Here is a 7,677-nt window from a genome sequence, read left to right as displayed (position 1 = left end):
AACGAGTGATCTTGATAAAACCACTTATGCTATTGTCTGACCTCTCCCTGCTCTCCCTTCCTGAGTCCTCAACTAGACTTAACAGACTGTAAATAACCACACATCCTTTCCACCATAAGTAACTACTGTAACCATTTATCAGACCAAGGGGTGTGTGTGTGTGTGTGTGTGTGTGTGTGTGTGTGTGTGTATGTGTGTGTGTGTGTGTGTGTGTGTGTGTGTGTATGTGAGAGAGAGAGAGAGAGAGAGAGAGAGAGAGAGAGAGAGAGGATGAAATGTCAACACATTTAAATATATGGCTAAATTAAACCTGAACTTGGCGGTCTCCGGTTGTGTTATTTGAGAAGGCCTCTGTGCTTCCCTCTGGCCTGTATCAGTGACATGTTTTCCACATTAAGAAGAACTTGTAGACTAAATGGCATGTGTGGCCAGAGGGTACCAAACTGACAGAGCTGTACTTTCCCTTGACCTTCCTGCCCCCGGCCCCACATTTTCTGTAGGAGCTTCTTCCTGTCTTCCCCTTTCTTCTTATTTAAATTGCAACTCAAACCCCATCACTCAACCTTTCCCCAGCCTGCCTCCGCAGCGGCAGATCTACAGAGGGGGAACCATGGCCGCCTCAGATGCAATCCGCTGGGAGGAGACTATCACTCAGGCACAGCGGTGAGCAGTTACCCTCCTGCCTCAGGAGCCAAGAGATTTGTTCTGGATTGCATTTACTTTCTCCCTTGGGGCATCCTGCAGAGAGGATGGAAATGTATGTAGGCTGGTAGATTTGGGGGGGGCAATGTGTGTTTCCCCGGGTCCTCAGTGGTTCAGCCCCCAAGGCATCTGATCTTGATTTCCTGGCAACTATGATGAGCAGCTCCTGGAAGAACAATATTCTCTATTTTTGTTCTGAACCATTACAAAAGTCTTATTTCCTGAAATATCCTCCAGTACTTTTTAATTTTTTAAATTTATTTTTTATCAATAGGCTGAAATGGTCCCAGTGTAAAAAAAAACCCAGAGCCTCCCTCAGGCAAGTCATGACTTCAAGTCACCTCTCCTCAGAGGCTGTCTCTGTCTGTTCAGCTCTGCTTCTGGGGTTCTCCTACTGTACCCCACCCTGATCATAGCACCTGAGGTGCAAAAATGTCCAGCCACTCGAAGCCACCAAACAGGCAGGAGACTTTCGTCTCTTTTTCTTCAACTCACTCCTCTGCCTCTCCCAGATAGAGGCAAACTCCTCTCGGTTCCTAGTCGGAGCAAGTGGATAGCGCGTGCCTGGGCCCCTTTCTGCCTGCCAGCTCCTGCCTGCTGAGCCCCAGCTTCCCTTGCCACTCTTCTGATTTTACCGACTGGCTTTTTCTACTGACACCAGCAGCTGAACCAGGAATACAAGAGTATGTGTTGGTAAGAAGGTTGGTTTCTGAGAATGCCCTCTTGAAAGTTTTCTTCTTCTTTTTTTTAAAGATATTTTTATCCTGCTGGCTAGAAAGACTGCAAACGAGGTCAATATTACAGCTATGACCTTCTCCAGGCAGCCTTTGAGTTTCTCCATGACCAGAAAAAGTCTTGGAAGTCTTCCTTTGCACCTTGACTGTGTGTCATCCCAGGCTGAGCAGGTGATAGGCAGAAGGGAGAGCATGTAACCCAGCTCTCCCATGGACTGACAGCCTGACATCATGGGACCTGGGCCCTGTCCCCAGGTCTCCACACATGAGGATTATAGCCATGGTACAGCTGACCAGCAGACAGTCATGCTTGCCTTTCTGTTCACACTCCCGTTTCGTCTCAACCTTGGGAGTAAGCTAATCCACTCCATTGCCCCAAGCCTCCCAGTAAAAAATAACATTTTGTATTTAAACTTCAGATGAAATCTCCATTCCTCTTTCCACAAACTCTGTCTGTCGCCCAGGCAACCAGTACCTGAACAAGCATGTAGTCAGAATAATTAGTCATAAGCCCACCCAGTCCTCTGGAAATGCCCACGACTCCTCTTGACAGTTTGACACCAATTAGCACATTCCCAACAGAAACACTCTCAACAGTTTGTACTTTGACTTCACGTGTCGAGATGAAAGTGAGTTCACTTCTCAGGAAATGCAATTTTCATTTTCAAAAACAAAACAAAGCCTGCATGAATTGCGGGTTTAATGCCGAGATGAGGCGAATCATAGGTCACACAGCCAAGTGGCAGCTTGTATGCTCTGCTCAGAGGGCGTCCGGATTTCTCAAGGCACCTACCGTGGATGAGAGGATCACAGAGCTCTGGTGCCTCCCGGCGCCAGGAATATCGGGTCTGGCCCTCTCCACGGAGAAGCGCCAACTCAGCAAAGATACCCTGTATGCCCACCGTGGGCCAGGATCCTCAGAGACAGGGCAGCCGTGGTCCTGCCTTCATGGAGTTCACGGGCAAAGGCCAAGCTCTGAAAAGGAAGACAGACGGCTAAGAAAAGCAACGCTCTGCTTGCTTCGGGAGAGTGAGGCTGGTGCAGTTTCCAAGTGGGGCCGCACATCAAACTGCAAGTGGAGATTCTTGCTGAATTGCTGGGACATGTTCAGACACCTCATGCTTCTAGCACCAAAGTTGTATTCAGATATTACAAGTCTTCCTTTTGCTGCTGTAGCCCAGTTTCTGCCACAGGACCTTGGATTTTGGTCAGTTCTTTCTCTTCCTCACAGGCTCCCCACGGTAAAATGGCGGTTTCCATTTGCATCTGCGGAAGGGACGGCTAAGTTCCCTGAGGTATGTGTGCAGTGGCACAGGTCATAAGCCATAGGGATCCTAGCTTGCCTTTCAAACAAAATAGGTTCTGTGACATCGTGGAAGGAGGTAGAGAAAATCTGCTTGTTTTTTGGACATCAAGTGTAGAAATGAACTCCACAATGACAGCCATTTCCTTATCCAAAGGATTCCTTGTATAAGAGAACCAGACAGTGCAATTTTTTGGAGAGGAATTAAACAGAGTAAGATCCTCAGGGCCATAGGGGCCAGTTTTTATGAGAAAGGAAAAAAGTCTCTGTCCAGAACTTGCCCTGCTTGGGAGAGGATAACTTTGAGCTTCTCTCCACACAGAGGATAAAATCTAGAGGATTAGCCACTTGTGATGGGATCAAGATCCCTCCAGAGGCTGACCAAAAGTACAATGGGTTATTTATTTTGACTTAAATAGAAAGAAATGGACTTGGCATGGACAGGCACAAACAGCCCTCCTCCAGTGAACATAAACAGCCAAGCCTAGACTAACCTTCCTCCCGAGTCATTGTTCAATAGTTCCTGTGTCCACAACCCACAGCTCTCCTTTCTGTCTCACAGATCTGCACAGGAATCCCAGATCCACCACTTACAGGCTGTATGACTTTGGGTAGGTCACTTAACCTTTTACCTCCATTTCCTCAAGCCGACCATTGACATTCCTACTTCCTGGCTGTGTGTGGTGGCTCACACCTGTAATCCCAGCACTTTGGGAGACTAAGGTGAGAGGATTGCTTGAGCCTAGGAGTTTGAGACCAGCCTGGGCAATATAGCGAGACCTTGTCTCTACAAAAACATCAAAAAAGTAGCCAGGTCTGGTGGGGAGGCTGAGGTGGGAGAATTGTTTGAGCCCAGGAGGTCGAGACTGCAGTGAGCTGTGATCTATGCTACTAACTCCAACCTGGTGACAGAGAGAGACCCTGTATCAAAAAAAAAAAAAAGGAAAGAAAGAAAAGAAATTCCTGCTTCCTAAAGGTTGTTTGTGGGAACTAAAGTACGATAAATGCTTAGTTCAGTGTCTAGCACAGGGAAAGTATCAACAAATGACAGTGAGTTGATATTCGCTATCACCACCTCACACATGCAACCCATTCTGCTTTTATACTCCACATCCCAGCAAGGGAAATTGAGGCCCAGAAGACTTGAAACTTAAGTGATTTGTGGCCCACAGCACAGCCTCACTGGGTCATGCTTGGAGTCACCTGGGAAACTGGTAGACAAGACATTCCTAGGCTGCTCTCCCAGAGACTCTCATTCAAGGATTCAGGTAGGTGCCCAGGGATCTGCATTTTTAACAAGCGCCCTAGGTTATTCAGGGGCACGTGGGCCACCCACCATACCATGTGCATCCCCACCTGGCAATCTGCCCTCCCTCTTGTCAGGTTGCACCTGTCGAGGCTTGGCTTAAGTTTCTATCTATCGCCTCATGAAACTTCCTCTTATCACCCCTGCCCAAGATGATCTCACTCTACTCTATGATTATTCACTTGTCACTTGTCAGTGATCACCACGTGTCATTTATCCTTTGATGTATATTTGCTTCAAGTGCCCTCGAAGCCAGGCCATGGCTATGCCTCTCTGTGCTCAAATACTTGCTGGCCGACCTATGCACTGCACAGCTCTCAGCACGGAGGACCCATTTCAGGTTTCCTGGGTAGGATGGAAGGGGTGAGGGGAGGGCTGCCATGCTGGCAGACTTGAGCCTCATGTGAGGCATTGCTGTTTCACCTCTGGAGTTAAGTCAAATGGGATCAGGGTTGCATTCTAAGGGGCCCTGCCCTTCCTTGCCTCACCCATCAAGAAGATCTTCGGCACATACTGGGAGTAGAGAAGGAGGGCTGCTACAATAGTCTTTTTTTTTTTTTTTTGAGTTGCAGTCTCACTCTGTCAACCAGACTGGAGTGCAGTGGCTGCTTCCGGCCATCACAACCTTGACCTGCTGGGGTCCGGCCATCTTTCCGCCTCAGCCTTCCATGTAGCTGGAACTACAGGTGCGCGCTACCACATCCAGCTAATTTTTTGGTTTATTGTAGAGATGAGGTCTCACCAAGTTGCCCAGGAGAGTCTCGAACCCGCGGGCTCAGGCAATCCCCTCACCTCGGCCTCCCAAAGTGTGGGATTACAGGCTGAGCCACCGAGCCCGGCAGTCTTTTTTTTTTTTTTTTAAGAGAAAAAACATCACTCCAATTTTATTAAGTAGAGAAATTAGTAGACGTTTTCATGGACTATGGACTGGAGAAGACTGACATGCCTAGGATTAAAGAGCCCAGGCTGTGTTTTCAGACTTTGATTCAAGTACTGGCAGGCACACCCATCAACGGTCTGTGTTCCAAATGCTCATGTGTGAGCTGGTTGTTTGGAATTTGGAATGTATTTCCTCCTCACAGAAACAAATGTTATAAAATACATCTGCAGTGAAAGCTGTAGAACACAGTATTGTTAAGTACTGCCAAACAGGTGCGGGGAGGGGTTGACAAGACAGATCAGGAGTTATTTACTTATTTATTTTAACTTTCTTTCTGGTTCTTGAGGAAGATCACATGTAAGGAGAGAACAAGGAGCAGGGAGACTCGTGCAGATTCCATGGAGGTGTCTCTTGGGCACTTTTAAGGTCTTTAGAAGTTAATGACACAAATTCCTTATTACTCTTAACAATTTCACAACGTACAACTTTTTGCAGAAAACAGGACTGCTTTTACTCTGTTGTTAGGGTATATTTAAATATGGACAAGGCCTGGAAAGAGACTTGAGAAACTAAGAACAGGTGATGTATGAGATCAAGCAGGATTAGGAGTATCACTTACATCTTCTAAACACTCCCTTAGTGTTGTGATAAATACAATTTATGCAACAAATAAAAATCCAGATAAAACATATAGGAACATGTCCAAACGCAGCTTTTCTCTTCTTTAATACAGGTATATTAATGTGGAACAGACATTGTTAGACCCATAGAGGGACCCAAGGGAGGCAGAAGAGGGAAAAAACCAGCCCCAGGGAGAGGGTGTTATGAAATAAGGGTGGATTCACCTGTGGCAGCTGAGTGAGGTGGAAGAGCGAAGTAGGAGAAATAGACTTTCAGTGGAATTACAAACTAGAATGTGAAGAAGAGAGAGGAAGGGGGAGCTAGGCCATTTCTCTAGATGCGGCAGGGAGGGGGCAGAGGAGAGAGGCAGGATCGGCAGCCCAGGGAACCTGGCTGTTGGAGGAGGGGGCGCTTAAGCAGGGAGGGGACACGGAGACCATGATTGTCATGTGGGTGTTGTGGCTTGGAGGTGCCTATACTCTTAGGTCAAAAATTTCTGAAATGTGCTTTACGGTAAGTCACACAGTTGGGACACACATAGAGAATCAGTTCATCATCACACAGCTCTGATCTAGTTCCCAGATATGCACTGAGATGAGGGTGGGAGATACCTTCTGGCCCCTAGGCATTTACAGGCCCAAAAGTAACCCTATGAGCTAACAAGAACATCACTGAGACAGTGGGAGGGCCAAGGGGACAATGGAATATGAGCTGTATTTTTGATAATAGAGTTGCATCAAGGTTAAGTTTCCTGGAGTGATAATAGGGCTGTGGTTATGCAGGAGAAAGTCCTTTTTCTTTGGAAACACATGTTAAAGTGTTTGGGGGTGAAACTTGTCTGAAAGCTTTCAAACAAAACCATTACATACAGATATAAAAACTGCATAATTATATTAATAATCTTATATATTACCTATATCAAATTATGTACTACATATGTAAACATTAGACATGTGTGTAATCAGAGAGCTCAACCTTGTGCACGAATTGGCAAAGTGTTAACAACCAGTGACACTGGACGACACCTCTGATATTTTAGTTGAAGATTTTCAAAAGAAAAAATAATTCTAGCCCCCAGCTAGTGCTGGGAAAGCTCCTGTCAGCCAAACCTCCCTGGTGACCAGAAGAGCTTATCTCCCCTGTTCCCTCCCGTCTCTTCCCTCCTTGTTCCTCCAGGCCAGTTCCTTTTTCTCCGAAATGAGGGGAAGAGCCAGTTAATTTGGTTGGCATTTTAAAGACAACATGCCCACTATTAGCAGGGGAAGAGAAAAGAGCTGAAGTACAGGGGATGTAGGTTCTAGGCCTGGCCATGTCCTCATGAGCCATGGGTGACTCAGGCAAGTCACAGAGCTATGGGAGCAGGACACCTCCAAGGTTCTTCCAGATCTCTTTGGTAATTCCACTGAAACTCCCTAATTCCAGGCCCCTTCATTAGGGGAAAAAGTTCCCTTAGTTACAGAAAAAAAGGATCCGTTTATTTTATTCAGCAGTTCAGTAACAAAGGAAATAAAATATTCTTGTTTCCTTGAATATACCCAGAAAGACCACATAAAAAAACCCAAGATGGCAAAGGCCCAAAGACTTGCCCCCTCCTGCTGGACCACTCACTCAGCCTGGGACTCTGTATTCTCTGAGCACACAGCTGGCTCTTGCTCCAACTTGGCTGAGAAGAGCTTTCCCAGATCATGGCCTGGCCTCGTCACAACCCCTCTCCACTCTGCCATCCCTAGCTTAAATAATGACTCGAAGAACTGAACCTCAGGATCCCAGGAGCCTTGACTGACTCCCTGATGCCCTTTGCAAGATGCCCAGGATGTGTGCAGAATGACTGACTCCCTTTTGCCCTTGTCACTTGTCAGTTCTTGGGGACCCTGGAACATCACCTCCATGTCTCCACATTGCTGGAGTGCATCTCTCGTGCCGTCCAGGGGCTGTAATCAAGGTCCATCCAGTCCTGGATTCTAAAGAGCCTGTGGCTTGAATACCCATGAACAAGTCCCCTTGGTCTGAAGTTGGAATGGGAGTTCCAGAGGAAAGAAGGAAATAATAATATGGCACTCAAACTGCCTCACATCAGCTTTATCTTTACTCATTTTTGTCACCTCATTAGACACATGGCTGGGAAAACACT

The sequence above is a fragment of the Carlito syrichta genome, unplaced genomic scaffold (genome assembly GCF_000164805.1).
Source record: "Carlito syrichta isolate Samal-C Ts95f unplaced genomic scaffold, Tarsius_syrichta-2.0.1 Scaffold304000, whole genome shotgun sequence".
NCBI lineage: Eukaryota > Metazoa > Chordata > Mammalia > Primates > Tarsiidae > Carlito > Carlito syrichta.
The sequence above is the reverse complement of the archived record's forward strand: the minus strand, read 5'-3'. Positions refer to the sequence as shown.